This window comes from Ursus arctos, unplaced genomic scaffold (assembly GCF_023065955.2).
Source record: "Ursus arctos isolate Adak ecotype North America unplaced genomic scaffold, UrsArc2.0 scaffold_10, whole genome shotgun sequence".
In the NCBI taxonomy this organism is placed as follows: domain Eukaryota; kingdom Metazoa; phylum Chordata; class Mammalia; order Carnivora; family Ursidae; genus Ursus; species Ursus arctos.
In genome coordinates, this window is record NW_026622764.1 from 60,335,052 (window position 1) to 60,352,022 (window position 16,971).

Genomic DNA, 16,971 nt, shown 5'->3' on the forward strand with positions numbered 1-16,971 from the left:
AAAGTCAACAGTATCTGCAGCCTCTTGTTCCCTTTACTGCAACCAGAACTAATCATATAACCTACCCCAGATATTTGTTGTAAGAAATAAGTGGCATGATTTACAGAAAAACATTTTTTATTACAAAATGCTATACAAACGTTAATTGTTATTATTATCTTCCACAATCAAAAAATTGTGGGTTTATTTCAGGTCACTCTTTTAAGTACTAAACTTCTGTGTCTATCACAGCATTATGAAATTCTACTCGTGGTGGTGATTTCTTGGGCTGTTACTTATATTTTTTCCACGTTCTCTCCCGAGTTTTGTGAGCACTGAAGACGGGAAACCTGCTGACCTAATGGCCGTGTCGTCGGCAGGAGATGCTTTATTTTTCCAGTTACTGTTCCACGATACCTGAAGATCATCTCTAAAATGTCTTCATTCCATAATGATTTTGTTGTTTTTGAAACACTCTCCGAGACTGTACCATATCCAGGGCTCACATCTACAGTTGCTTTGAAACTGTATAGTGGATCAAAATATTTGGGGGAACCACTGAGAAGCATAATTTTAAAAATCGGTATGGTGTCTGAGTCAGTGTCTTGGCCCCTGATCTGATACTTAAAACGAAGTTTGGCCTGTGGGAACTCACGCCACACAATCTTTTCATTGTTATTGAACACAATGAATATGACGACCCTGAAAATTCACAGAGTTATCTCTTTAGGCCACCGCCTTATTTTTCTAACTGAAACGGTCTAAGATTTCTTCTTTGCTCTTTATGAAGCATGAGAATCCCCAAAGGTCAAACTCTGAGGCTTTCTTCCATCTATTTGCACACTCAGAGAATCTTTATAAAAGGCTGTTAGGTCCTCCAAAGGGTGTGGGAGACACGGGCTCTGTCTTAGAGTTTCATCTAATTGCCGAGATCCAGGAGACATATGTTAGAGGAAACCACAGGTGCTTCCTTGGTCTGCCTCGCTACAAATGTAGAGTATATTTAGCTGCACTCTTGAGTGTGGCTCTAGAGAGGACAACTCTTCTGCCCTAGCAAATAAACCTCAAAATGCTAGAACAGTCCATAGCTCAGTTACGTGATGGCCACGCCTATTGGCTGGGCTCTCCTCCCCACACTAATTTGGGGTCCACTTTGTCCATCTTGTGATGCCACCATATCACCATATGGCTCCCAGGGGCGCTGTGGCAGGGCAAGGGAAGGCTGAAGGTGGCACCCCAGCTCTCCAGCGTGTCATCATGGAAGAAACAGAAGTCATGTATGCTCATATATTGTGGGACTAGCCATGTGGTCTTGCTTAATTGCTAGTTGGTTCGAAATTGCAGGGAAGACCCTGGAACGTAGAGTGCATCACTGCAGTCACATTGCTGGCTAATTCCTTTGCTTCCGGTTAAATCTGACTCCAGTGATTCGCACATAATCTTGCTTCCGCTTCACCGAGAAAAATCAAGTTATTAAGATAATCATTTCTTCCTTTCTCATCCCTAGCTTTCTTTTATACCTCAACAGAGACATCCCCAGGAAGTGGCTTTCTTCAGTTCTAAGGTTTGCTCTGTCACCATACTCTTCATTCTTTGACATTTTGCTGCCTCCAAGCCCAAACTTAATCCCATAATTATCTATTCTCACTCCAGCATCTTCAAATACTCACAGCAGGGTGTGTATGTCAAACTCAGGAGTGCAAGAACTAGAATTATCTTAATTTTATAATCACGTAATTTCTCAGTCCCCATTCTGTCAGGTTCATAGAAAGCTTAACTTCCTTTAGGTTCTCTCTTATCCAATTAGGCTGAAGTTGTCTCTAGTCTTTGGCTCATTATGGTGATCCGTATTTTTGAGAAATGGCTTTCTTTTTGCCCCCTGCTCTTCTGTGTGTATCTGGACGAGAAGGGGCTGGACACAGGCTGGGGATGTGCTCTTCCTCCGCCCTCGTCTGCTGTACGTGTAATTCTGCTTATCATTTATAGTCTGAGTCCGATGCATCTTCTACCACCAAGTTTTCTCTCGGCCCTCCAGACTGAAGTTCTCCACACCACTCTGTGCGTCTGTCATGGCGTATACCCCTTTGTACTGTGAATTGGGGTTATTGTGTTTATGTCTCAGCTCTCTTACTAAACCAAGCTCCTCCTTCCAAGCGAGATCCATATCTGACTCATCTCTATGCTTACCTCCTAAAATAGTTGCCTTGCACGTAGGTGCTCCCTAAATATTCACAGACAAATGCCTAAAATGTCCATATATTTAAAAAACAAATGACTCTGATATCTGAGAATTCCTCTATATTATTCCAGGGAAAAAATAAGGGGGTAGAGGGGATAGTTGAGACAAGGTCTTCACCATGAAGCTGGACAGATAAGGGCTTATTATACTGTCCCATCTATTTTCATGTGTGTGCTTAAAATTTTTCATAAAAGCAGTAGGAAAAAAGAATCAGATGTCTCATTTCAAAAAAACCTTGAATAAAATGGTTACGTTCAGAGATAGACATCCCATTTCAAACAGCTGAGTAGAATAGTTCATTCTGATAGGTTAATTTTAGGATACTGAAAGAATAGAGTCCAAGAATATTTTTTGGCTCTCAGCCCATAGCTCTTTAAAAACTGGAAATTATACACATTTTCATTCACGGAAAGTTTCTCAGGGTTATTTGTAAGTGAGCAAGGACTTGGTGGTGCGGCTGGGTTCTGTGTGACATTGCTCTCCCCGCTTGAAATGCTCTATTTCCACCATGCTATTTCTAGAACATGATTTGCTGACATAATTTCTGTAAATTGGTATAGAATATTAATATTTCTATTCTGTTTAATAGCTTTAGTTAAGAGTGTAATCTTTTATTGTCCCACTCCCTTTGCTTTTCAACACCTTCTTTGTATATGAAATCATTTTTTAAAATGAATCTTTTATTTCAGAATAGTTACAGATTTATGGAAAAGCTGTGAGGCTAGGGCAGAAAGTTCCCATCTACCCCGCACCAAGTTTCGCCTCTTATTAAAGTCTGATCTTAGTCTGCCACATTTGTCACAAGGAATGAACCACAACCGATACATTATATTAACTGAAGTCCGTACTTTATTCAGATTTCTGTAGTGTGACACAATGTCTTTCTTCTGTTCCATGATGCCAACCTAGGGTACTATGTTACATTTAGTCATCATTTATGAAGTAATTTTTAAAGGAACATTTTATGTTTCTCTAATCTGTGGTATCAACTCAATATTTTCCCCAAATATTCATCTTGCCTGGGAAATGTATGGTCCTCTGGCTCCCTTTTAAAATATTTTATTGATTCAAAATTTGACTTGGCTCTGAGCATCCATTAAAAACAGCGCTTTGAAATTTCAGGACAGGGAAAAAGAAGCTTCAACCCTCCACCCAAAATTCTCTCTCACCTCAGGGAGCCATTGGAGTTGGTCAGTGCTTCAGGCTTTGAGCTCAGGGTTTTTCTAAGCCCCACACAATGGAAACACCTCAGGGTGAGATAAAGTCCCATCCATTAATTTGCCTGCCTTCCCTTCTCAGTTTAAATTAGTTCCGAATCCTGAGCAGTTTTAGTTAATGGAAAGGGGAAAGATTAAAGCTCCCAAAATCTAGTTCATGGATGTCTGGTGCCCCAAAACAGGAAGTCATGTCCTAGAGGCAAAGCAAGTTGTACAAAAAATGCCCCAGGAAAGAAAGAGGAAGGAAGAAGAGAAACCCCATCCTGGAAACCTCCCACCTTTGACCCTGGCTACTCACTCACATTCATCCCCACAACCGGCCACGTCGGTGTCTGACTCAAGGCTAATAGCAAAATTCGCATCATCATGACAGAAGCAGTGACAGCATATTTGCTACTATAGGAGGGCAATTATAGGAGGCCAAAAGTTTTATAATCATTTTATTAAAATTCTGCTTCTTTAAATTATCGTGCCCAGGATGAATCTCCAAGGCCAGTTTCAGACAACCTGTGCTTGGGTTCCACTGACGGTACCTGAAAGGAAAGCTGAGTGTGCAGGAAGGGATGGTTGCTGACCTGTCATCTGTCCCAGGCCAAACAGCACTGCCAAGGTTTCTGAGGTCCAGCCCACTACCAGGTCTGGACAACCACACTTTCTCATTGGGTCGTCACCACACCACCTCCATTCTTTTCACCTGTGCTGCTGTTGCCCACCAACCACTTTTGCGCTTGTGAGAACCCTGGGAAATCACCAGGTTTGCTATCAGAAGATCCAAATGGGTAATGTGTGGCCAAACAGCTCTCCAGCCTGGTAAACGATGAGAGCCCCATTTAAGAGCATCAGAGGGTGGCTGAAACAATCAGGACTGGGGCTTCAAGGCTTTGAAAGGGGCCGAGCAGTGGAGAGTGGCCTGGGAGTCATTGGCCACTTGGTCCCTGGAGAAGTTGCTGAATCTGGGTGCGGGAAAAGAGGCTGAGTTTTCCCTGGGCAGAGGCCACCACAAAAAAAGAGAATCCAACAGAGATTGTGGCAGTCACATGGGGCTGAAAATTCAAAACTAGACTTGGTGAACTAAGATCCTGGTGAAATAAAGGGTCAGAGAGCCTCACCTCGCACGTGGGTCTTTTCCCTGCGAGCTAGCTACCTAATCCTAGGGGTTTGAGACACTAAGTGAAAAGTCTCTGAAAAGCATATTTAAGTAATTGGTAATCTTGCTATCCTGAGGAGACAAGGATCAGAGTTCAGGATCAGCCAGAAGGAGGGGTCCCAATGAGTGATCAGGCTCTTACTGTTGGTATTGGAGGTAGAATTGGCAGAAAACAACGCAGAACGAGGCCCAGTTCAATTCAAATCTCAGATAAACAACAGACAATTTTATAAGTATGATCCATGCAGTAACTAGGACATACGTAAAATGCAAAATTACTTGTTATTTATCTAAAATTCAAATTAAACCAAGCATTCCATATTTGTATCTGTTAAACCTGGCACCTTTACTTGGTAAATTTGTGGTGGGCAGATTATTGGCCTCCAAAGATGTCCACACATTATTCCCTGAACTTATGTCCATGTTACCTTATGTGGCAAAAGGAATTTGGCACGTGTGATTAACTAAGAATTTTGAGACTGGGTGGTTATCCTGGACTACCTGGGCGGGTCCAATCTAATCACAAGGATCCTTAGAACTGATAGGCAGAAGTGTCAAAAGCAGAAAAGGGCAATGTTACTACAGAAATAGAGAAATAGATTGGAAGCTGCCACACTGCTGGCCTTGAAGATGGAAGGAGCCATGAGCCAAGGAATGTAGGTGGTCTCTAGAAACTAGAAAAGGCAAGGAGATGGAGTCTCCCCTAGAAGTTCTTGAAAGGAAGGCAACACTGTCCACAGGTTGATCTTCGCCCAGTGAAAGCCATCAGACTTCTCACGGACAGAGCTGTAAGATATAGAATTGTTTTGTTACGAGCCACTAAGTTTGTGGTAATTTGTGCAGCAATAGAAAACAATATGGTAGCAAGAGGCTTACCTTTAGGAGGAAAATTACTCAGAGATCAACAGAGTCTTACTAAAGCTACAACTCAGCTTCTAATTATCTCAGTGTAGACTTGGATTAAGACACTATCTGCCAAGCAGAGGGAGAAGTGAAGTCTCTCTGGAGGAAGATAGCACCATCTAGAAATGCTAAAAGTTTAATTAACAATGTCCAGCATTAAATAACAAAATTACTAGACAGAACCATATGGCAGAAAATGCGAGGGAAAATATGACAAAAGAAATCATCTATAGGTGATCCAAATATTGGAATTAGCGGGACCTTATAGCTTTGAGTAATATTATTAATTAGAAGGGTTAAATGTGGTGAAAATAGATTTTAAAAATGAAAATCTCTTAAAGAAATAAAATCTTCCAAAAAGAACAAATATTCTTGACCTTAAAAAACCAAAAAAAAAAAAATTACAATAACTGGAATTATGTACTCATTAGATAGGTCTAATAACAATTTACACACAGCAGAAGAGAGGGCTAGTGAACTCTAAGGCATGTCAATAAGAAATATCTAAACTGAACCACGTGGAAAATGAAAAGGAGCTATAAAAACACGTGGGACATTATAAAAAGTTCTGACATTCATGTAATTGGAATTCCAGAAGGACAGGAGAGAGAAAACAGGGTAGGAGTAACATTTTAAGAGGTAGTGATCAAGAATTTACTAAAATGGTGAGAAACATCAAGCCAAAAATTTGAGAAACTCAGCAGAACCCAAGCAGGTTAATATAGGACCTGTGAGATGAAAACATAAAGCATTATGGAAAGATAAGCAAAGCGCATTGAACACATTGAAAGAACAGAAAAGCTCAACCGCATCAAGATCTAAAATTTCCCCAGGTTAATTTATAAGTTTAATGCTATCTCAGTTAAAAAGACATGGTATTAACGTATGAATAAATGAATAAAACAAAATAGAAAATTCGGAAATAAATTCAAGACAAGTAAAAATTTAGTATAGGAAATCTGTGGGGAAATGGTGGACTTCTTACCAAGTAGTGCTAGAACAACTGGTTAAAAAAGGATAAAAGTGGATCTCTACCTCACACCGTATGCCAGGATTAATTTCAAATCAATCAGGACCTAAATGTAGCCCCATCTATACGAGTTCTAAAAGAAAACTTAAGTGAATTTCTCTCAACCTGGGATGATAAAGACTTTACGAACTATAACTCAATATCCAGAGGCAGTAAGAGAAAATAGTAGACAAACTGGATTACTTTTTAAAAAAACTTTTGTATAACAAAAACACCAAAAAAAAGTAAAAACAACTCAGTAGGAATAAAGAAAATATTTGCAACTTATATCACAAAGTATAAATGTCCTTAAATTTGAAGAACTTCTAAAAATAAATAAAATGACTAACAACTCTATCATGTGTATGTGTGTGTGTATGCAAAATTATAAAGCAAAAATAAATTTTAAAAGCAGGCCCCAGAACAAAATCAAAACTAACAAATGAATCTATGTACAGAGTTGCTAACTTAATCACAGAAAAGAATATTTCAAGTGACATTAAAACAGTATAATGTAACAATGCACCTACAAGGAACACATCTTAGGGTCAAGAAGAATTATGAGAACATTTCAAACTATTTTCAGGCATTATATTAAGAGTAACAACATTCTGTTGGTTATTGCAAGCTACTGCATTTAGGAAATGATTTTCAGCGTAGAGAAATAATACACAAATATGAAATAAAAGATGTTAACACCACAGAATCATAAATTTGATGTGGAAATATTTCAACAAACTAGTTTTTCTCTAAAAATAAAATGTATTTTCTACTTCTATTAAAAATGCCAAGAAACAGTGAACAGCCTAGTTATACTGACCACTTCCAACATCCAGACTGTGATCTCTAAAGGTCATTTCACAATAAAATAAGATAGGGCTGCTCGGGGAAATGGTTTATTCCAGATCCAGGGCAAAATGTTCTAGATGAATCAGGCACATTTTGTTGTATCCAGAAAACAAGGAAGTTATGCAAGGTTACTACTAGGGTCATATGAAAAGAATTTAGTTCTCATCTTGCAGGCAGTTTCACTAGCCAGAGATGAGATAATTTCAATGTTAAAAAAGAGAGTAACTGCGGCGCCTGGGTGGCTCAGTCGGTTGACTCTTAATTTCCTCTCTGGTCTTGATCTCAGGGTTATGAGTTCAAGCCCCGCGTTGGACTCCACATTGGTCATGGAGCCTGCTTAAAAACAAAACAAAACAAATCTCTACAGAGATTAACCATAATGGGTTAAAACGTATTAAGAAAGTTAAAACCCACCCATTTATAATTACACTAATAAATAAAAACTACAACAACATTGTTAATTAGTCACCTTTGAAGAACCTATCATTATTCTGAATAACTGGTAAAGTGAAAATGCAGATATTTATATTGTCTTTCCTGCCCATGTTGTATCTAAGAGTAATCGAATGCAAGTTGATGAGTGCAAGTTTTTATTTGTAAAGGAATTCCAGCTAATAAAAAAACAAGAAGTGATAGAATTAGAATATTAATATTTTGCAAACCCTAAGGAAACGATGGATCTAGCAGCAATAGCCAGGGCTGTTAAAACCCTTAGATGAACTTTATAAAGAATAAGTCAGGCTGACCACATTCCAACCCACTGATCAATCTAAGCATCATCCAGAAAAAGAAACAACTACAAAATATACATCTTTTTTAAAAAAAAATTTATTATATTATGTTAGTCACCATATAGCACATCATTAGTTTTTGATGTAGTGTTCCATGATTCATTGTTTGTGCATAACACCCAGTGCTCCATGCAATACGTGCCCTCCTTAATACCCATCACTGGGCTAACCCATCCCCCCACGCCCCTCCCCTCTGAAGCCCTCAGTTTGTTTCTCAGAGTCCATAGTCTCTCATGGTTCGTCTCCCCCTCTGATTTCCCCTCTTTCAGTTTTCCTTTCCTTCTAATGTCCTCCATGCTATTCCTTCTGTTCCACATGAGTGAAACCATATGATAATTGTATTTCTCTGCTTGACTTATTTCACTTAGCCTAATCTCCTCCAGTTCCAACCATGTCAGTGCAAATTGTGGGTATCCATCCTTTCTGATGGCTGAGTAATATTCCATTGTATATATGGACCACAACTTCTTTATCCATTCTTCTGTTGAAAGGCATCTGGGCTCCTTCCACAGTTTGGCTATTGTGGACAATGCTGCTATGAACATTGGGGTGCATATGGCCCTTCTCTTCACTACATCTGTATCTTTGGGGTAAATATCCAGTAGTGCAATTGCTGGATCATAGGGTAGCTCTATTTTTGACTTTTTGAGGGACCTCCACACTGTTTTCCAAAGTGGCTGTACCAACTTGCATTCCCACCAACAGTGTAAGACGGATCCCCTTTCTCCACATCCTCTCCAACATTTGTTGTTTCTTGTCTTGCTAATATTTGTCACTCTAACTGGTGTAAGGTGGTATCTCAACATGGTTTTGATTTGTATTTCCCCGATGGTTAATGCTGTGAACGTTTTTTCACATGTCTGTTAGCCATTCGTATGTCTTCTTTGGAGAAGTGTCTATTCATGTCTTCTGCTGATTTTTTGACTTGATTATTTGTTTTTTGGGTGTTGAGTTTGAGAAGTTCTTTATAGATCTTGGATACCAGCCCTTTATCTGTAGTGTCATTTGCAAATATCTTCTCCCATTCCATGGGCTGCCTCTTAGTTTTGTTGACTATTTCCTTTGCTGCACAGAAGCTTTTTAACAGCATCCTTTCCTGATTAAAATTCTGCAAAGTGTAGGGATAGAGGGAATATTCCTCAATTTCATAAAAACCATCTATGAAAAGCCCATAGCAAATATCATTCTCAATGGGGAAAAGCTGAGAGCCTTTCCCTTAAGATCAGGAACACGACAAGGATGCCCACTCTCGCCACTATTGTTCAACATAGTACTAGAAGTCCTTGCAACAGCAATCAGACGACAAAAAGGGATAAAAGGTATCCAAATCAGCAAATAAGAAGTCAAACTCTCTCTCTTCACAGATGACATGATAATTGATGTGGAAAACCCAAGAGGGTCCACCCCCAAATTACTAGAACTCATACAGCAATTCAGTAATGTGGCAGGATACAAAATCAATGCACAGAAATCGGCTGGTTTTCTATACACTAACAATGTAACTGTAGAAAGAGAAATTAGGGAATCGATTCCATTTACAATAGCACTGAAAACTATAAGATACCTTGGAATAAACCAAACCAAAGAGGTAAAGGATCTATACTCTAGAAACTACAGAACGCTGATGAAAGAAATTGAAGAAAACACAAAAAGATGGAAGAACATTCCATGTTCATGGATCAGAAGAATAAACATTGTTAAAATGTCTGCGTTGCCCAGAGCAATCTATACTTTGAATGCCATCCCGATCAAAATACCAATGGCATTTTTCAAAGCACTAGAAGAAACAATCCTAAAATTTGTATGGAAACAGAAAAGACCCCGGATCACCAAGGAAATATTGAAAAAGAAAAACAAAGCTGGGGGCATCACATTGCCTGATTTCAAGCTGTATTACAAAGCTGTGATTACCAAGACAGCATGGTACTGGCACAAAAACAGACACATAGATCAATGGAACAGAACAGAGAGCCTAGACACAGACCCTCAACTCTATAGTCAACTAATCTTCAACAAAGCAGGAAAAAATATCCAATGGAAAAAACACAGTCTCTTCAATAAGTGGTGCTGGGAAAATTAGATAGCTGTATACAGAAGAATGAAACGGGACCGCTCTCTCACACCATACACAAAATAAACTCTAAATGGATGAAAGACCTCCATGTGAGACAGGAATCCATCGAAATCCTAGATCAGAACATAGGCAGTAACCTCTTCGACATCAGCCACAGCAACTTCTTTCAAGACACGTCTCCAAAGGCAACGGAAACAAAAGCGAAAATACACCTCTCAAAAATGCAGTGGAAAACACGCATCAGCTGTAAGGTACTCTTTTTTTTTTTTTTAAGATTTTATTTATTGAGAGAGGGAGCACAAGTTAGAGAGAGCACGAGGTGGGGGGAGGGGAAGAGGGAGAGGGAGAAGCCGACTCCCCACGGAGCAGGGAGCCCAGCGCAATCCTGGGATCATGACCTGAGACGAAGGCAGACTCTTCATCGACTGAGCCACCCAGGCACCCTTGCTGTCAGGTGTTCTTAACAAAACATCAAACCTGAATTTAACAAGTCTCTGGATCTGCTACTGCTTTACAGGAAATAACAAGAGATCAAGGAAAAAGTTAAAAAACTGCAGATGCCAAGTAGCGAAGTCCGGAATGCAGGAGGCTCTGCAGAACCATGTAACCAAAATTTAAAACCCAAATAACCCAAACATATTGCAATAGGAGAGAGAGGGATCAAAGCGAGGAGAGACCCAGAGATGTGATATAAGAGACACATCGATCAAATGCATAGAGCAAGAGCCCTTGGGGGAAGAAACACTCTGACATCAAGTTTCTAAGGTACTTAGGATTGAGGACAGCCTGTGTCATCTGCAAACAAATGCCTTGGGATGTCACTGCTGCAAAGTGGAGAGGGGAGCCTTAGAGAAGAAAGCACACAAAGAGAGGTTGAGTGGAGACCCTAAGCCAAATCTTCCGTCCTTCCACTCATGCTCACGGCCTAGCTGGCCTGTAAAATGTCCATGCGTATTTGGGGCACATATGCACATCACCCCTGTCTAGGATCGCCTCTCACCCTAACAGTAGCCCAAGGGTAAGCTCCTGCTGTTACAGACTTGAAACTCCTTATTCACTTCAAATAGTATTGTCTTCCCTCTTTAGTCTGCGTCTTTGCATACATTACCTCGTGTAATAGTCACATTACCCCAACTTAGATATGATCTCTACCTTACAAATAAGAAAAGAGACTCTGAGATGTTCAGGACACTTGTAAGGTGACATAGACGGTAAGGCACCGAGCCTGAGCTCAAACCTCCAACTACAAATTCTAAGTTCTATTCCCTTTAAGTCCTGATAAGTGAGGACCAATTAGCCTCTATCAGGTTGGCCCGACTAATCCTTTCCCAATGAATGATGACAAATGTCACCCCCTCCCGCCTCCCTTGAACTTACCTCCATCATCAGGCAAGTCCTAGAGGACTCAACACCAAAAGTAGATCTCTTGGGGAAACTTTCTTTCTCCTTCTCAGATCAATTTTATTTTGGAGTTGAAGGCAAAAGAAAACTTTTTTCTCCCCAATCATTTTGAGACATTCAGATTAAAATGACACCCTTGTCAAAGTATTCTTAATGGTGTGCTCAGAGCTACACAAATGTAGACAGATGATGGAGGGGAGAGGAGGGGTGAAGAGGAGGTGTCCCTGAATTGATTAGAGATTGCTCAAAATGCATCAGGTTCAACTGAATGATCTTCCTTCGCTCCATTGTTTTCTGTTCCGATGGAGCAGCTTCTGACTGGTAGGCGGGGACTATTTTGTGTCTTTTTTTTTTTTTTTTTTTATGTAGTTGCCTATTTCCCCCACTGTCTTGTCATTTGCAGACACAGCCTTCTCTGTGTCTGTGCGGGAGTGGGGGTGTTCGGGGGGGGGAACCCCCAACGTGGATTACAAGCCTACCAAGGTGAGGCTGAAGTCTTCAAGGAAGGACCCTGGCCAAAAATGACTTGTTGCTCCTGCTAAGCATGGTTAAAGAGGAAACTGAGAAAGGGGTTTCATAAAGATGCACTCAGCTATGTCTGTGAGGTGTCCTACGCCCCAGCGCTTCGAACGCATCGCTATGCAAGTAAAACTACAAACCCGTCTTTGCTGGGGAGTCGATCACTGAAGTGGATGAAAGTGGATGGATATTCCACGGAAGCTCATTCCCTTTTCACATCAGCTACTAAGTGCATTGGGACGGGCAGTTAATTTTCTTGTTTAAGCTGTAAAACTTCCCATATTACGTATTCCTTAAAGGGAAGAAATCACAGCAAAAAAGCAAAGTGGTACTCTCCGTTCAGCCAGGATTTGAGGCCCTCATTTCCATTGTTTCATTTTTTTTGGTCAAAAATGTTACAGAATAGATTATAAAAAGAACATTTTGTTTCCATCACATATGACAGTATCTGTTGATATATTTGTAAATGAAACAAACTTTGAAATGATATAAAAAAATCAAAATCAGGGAACTAAATTATTAGTGCATTGGCTGGTCTATAATGACCATAGTGACACCACATGGACAATACCCTTCCGGTTAATGAATTCAAGATGATGGCACACAGCTCGAGACCCCCAGCTTTCAGTCACTGATGCTTTGCTGGTTATTGCTTCCTTTGTCTTGACCACGCGAACTCTGAGTATATGAGCCTGAGTAGAGAAGGAATTACGTGGCTTCAAAAGAGAGCCCTTTCACAGCTGAATGCCAATCTGTCAAGGATAAGTTGAAGATGCTTCGGGGGACTGCCTCAAACAGTAAAGTAGAAACACTGGTAAAGACCTATGTAATTGCATGAAAGCAGTATTTGCCCACTGGCTGCCTGAATGAGATTCCTCTAATCTCATGCCAATGGTTAGTTATCAAAAGGTTAGCAGGTAATCATCTCTGCTCAGGTAAGTTCTTGACCATTCAGAGGTAAATGAACATGATCGAGTCTGCACGGCACTCAGATCTGTACTTTCTTTTTTTTTTTTTTTTTTTTTTTTTTAAAGACTTTACTTATTTATTCGACAGAGATAGAGACAGCCAGTGAGAGAGGGAACACAAGCAGGGGGAGTGGGAGAGGAAGAAGCAGGCTCATAGCACAAGAGCCTGATATGGGGCTCGATCTCATAACGCCAGGATCACGCCCTGAGCTGAAGGCAGGCGCTTAACCGCTGTGCCACCCAGGCGCCCCAGATCTGTACTTTCGATTGCAGACTCACTGTTTCGGCCAGTTAACAACAGCAGCATCTTTTTTGTAATATTTGCTTTAAGAAGTATAGCCCCTGTTTAAGAAACTATCATAAGCTAAAACAAGAGCAAAAAAAAAAAAGTTCTTGGGGTGCCTGGTGGCTCAGCCAGTTAAGCATCTGCCTTCGGCTCAGGTCATGATCCCAGGGTCCTGGGATGGAACCCCATGTCCGGCTCCTTGCTCAGTGGGTGCCTGTTTCTCCCTTTGCCCCCTCCCCCACTCATGCTTTCTCTCATGCATTCTGTCTCTCTAGAATAAATAAATAAATAAATAAAAGTTCTTTAAAAAAAAAAAGTTCCCATAATTCATCCAGAAAGTTGTCAGTGACGTTGACCCGATTTAGAAACGGAACGAATGACAAGCTAGCTTACCCAGTATCTTTTGGCACACATGATATCCATTCTTAGGTTTGGGCCTTAAGATATCCTGAGTTTTTTATTTGACAGAATAATTAACACTCATTTCATTGCGTGTTTCCACTTGAACACTTTATGAAGACTTGCTAATTTATAACAAATGAATTACCATTGCAATGATCTGGAAGAAGGAAGGAAAGATAAGTAGGAGAGGCATTTTCGCTCTATCAGGATGTAAATGGGTAGGCCATTTGTTAAACGCTTCATAAATGGATCTGTCATCCAATCTCAATTAAAAATCATCTCTTACTTTGGGGAAACTTAAATCAGGACGTTCACACGATAGTAAGCCACTGTACATGGGTAGAGTACTTTTTTCACATTACATTTCTTAGTACGAATCTAGGTATGTCACAGGTGCTTGCTAACTCTTTGTTGTATATTAATTAATTAATTAACAAATGAATGAATTGTAGGACTTCAAATCAGATGCCCTAATTTTTGAGAATATAATGAAGAAACACTCATGACCCAGGAAGCCTACACTCTGAATTTAAAATAGACCAACATTTTACAATTGCTTCAAATATTTTTATGAAATAAAACATTACAAAGAACATTGAAGTTCTTTACATTTCTCTTTTCAATATCCCCCCTTTCCTTCTTTCCACAGAAGCAATCCTAAATATTCATTTTCTTTTTTTTTTTTTAAAGATTTATTTATTTATTTATTTGACAGAAAGAGAGACAGCCAGCGAGAGAGGGAACACAAGCAGGAGGAGTGGGAGAGGAAGAAGCAGGCTCCCAGCGGAGGAGCCTGACATGGGGCTCGATCCCGGAACACCGGGATCACGCCCTGATCCGAAGGCAGACGCTTAACGACTGCGCCACCCAGGTGCCCCTAAATATTCATTTTCTAAGAGCTAATATTAGTCGGTACTTAGAAAAGTTCAAGGAGCAAGTATGGTCAGAGGGCTTTCTGTTGGCTGTAATTATAATATTCAGAACCCTTCCTGAGATGTAGGGGCAGTCTACTAGGAATCATGGAGAATGGAGAGCATATATAAGCTCGAAGTATGATGATATTATGTAACTTTAAGCGTCCATGCATGGGGTGTCTGGGTGGCTCAGTTTGTTAAGCGACTGCCTTTGGATCTGGTCATGATCCTGGAGTCCCAGGATCAAGCCCCGCATCGGGTTCCCTCCTCAGTGGGGAGCCTGCTTCTCCCTCTGACCCCCTATGCCCACCCCATGCTCTCTCTCATTCTCTCTCTCAAAAAAATAAATAAAATCTTTTAAAAAAAATAAAATAAAATGTGTGTGTGTGTGTTACTGTAAATATTTCTAAAAAGCTATTTTCTAGGTGCCAAGAGTCTGAAACAAATATAAAAACTATATTCTCAGCCCAATGAACATGATTTTCCCACTTCCAAATGAACCATTTCAAGTTGAAGACGAGAAGGTGTGAAAAGTGATGAGGGCATCACTAAAAGATTATAAGCTTTTTGTCAAGCATTTAGGAGCTGCATTTTATAAAGCATTTATAACACTGCACATAAGATGTTAAGAAAAGCAATTCTTAACCTTCAGATCTTCTTGAAACGTCATTTTCCAAGGTAACATTGCCTGTTCCTTCAAACCAATTCGGGGAACCCTGTCATCCACTCTCATTGTAAACTTTTATGTAACTTATTATAATTGTAATCAAACTACTTTGTGAATAATTCGTTTGAAGCCTGCCTCCCATGGTATTGTAACTTTCATGACAATGGGATCACATCCACGGGGGTCACTGACGTGTCACCAGCCAGTCAGCGTAACTAATTTTGGAAAGAAAAGAAACAGAGAGAGAGAGAATAAAGAGAGATTACCGAACACCTGAATTGGAAAAATAGTGCCCGTGTCAGGATCCTTAATGCAAGTTCTCAGATGGCAAACACCACATTCTTATTGTTTCCTCTTAGCCCAACACTCAAGCAGTATCCCTGCTCTCAGACCAGTTACGTGGGTTCGGAAGCCTCTCTTTGCACACTCAGCTCAACCAGCTCAGTGAACGCCTCTTATGTTTCCGGTTGATCCCCTCTGCTGTCCCTGTAATTTCCATATTCTCAAAGGCTCAGAAAAATAATTCTCTATCAAGACTTGTACCCATTTAAGGATAGAAATGTAGGAGGGAAGCTGAGACCTTCAATAAGTGGAAAAGCAGGAATAACCAAGCACAGGGAACCCAGTGACCCAGGCGACTGGTGCAGAACCCGACGCCAAACAGCAATAGCTCCTCAACACCTGTCCTTCAATTTCCTTGTTCTTTTGGTCTGGATTTTTTTTTTTTTTTTTCTGAGCTAGGGTTGACATATCACAGGAGGCGAATTGAAGGTTTCCAATGCGTTAAGTTGATGAACTTCTATATTGCAGTCTGATTACCGCTGTAGAGTTAGCGAACACCTCCAGCACGTCGAATAATTATCATTTTGTTTTGTGGAGAGAACATTTAAGAACTATTCTCTTAGCAGCTTCGAAGTATATAATACAGTACTGTTAACTATCATTCCAGTGTTGTGCTTCAGATCTTCAGTACTTATCTATGTTCTAGTTGCAACTTTGTACCCTTTGACCGCCATCTCCCCAATTTCCCTGGCAACCACCATTTTGCTCTCTGTTTCTATGAATTTGGCTTTCTTAGAATCCAGAGGTAAGGGATATCATTCAGTACCATACAATATTTGTCTTTCTCTGTCTGACTTATCTTACTTACCATAATGCCCTCTAGTTCGCTCCATGTCGTCAGAAATGCCAAGACTTCCTTCTTTCTCATGGCGGGATAATATTTCATTGTATATATACACACCACATCTTCTTTCTCCAGTCCCCTGTTGGCAGTCACTTAAGTTGTTAGGGAGAAAGAGTCAAGATGCCTCTCAAGTTTCTGCCTGAAGAGCTATAGTGACATTTCTGAGTTTATGAGAAAAGAGCTGCTTATGGGTGGGGCAGGTGTGAGATCTCTGAGACACATTTTTGGGACAATGAACTTGGTAGACTCACCAGTTCCAGAGAGAACACATTCCTGGCACAAAAGCAGAGTCCACATGACCAACGACAGCACCACTTGGATCTGCAGACAACTAGTGCTGAGACTCCCTTCGATGACCTCCATCTTTTCAACTTTTTTCCAATCTAAGGAAACTGACTCGGACAGGTAATCGAAAGAGAG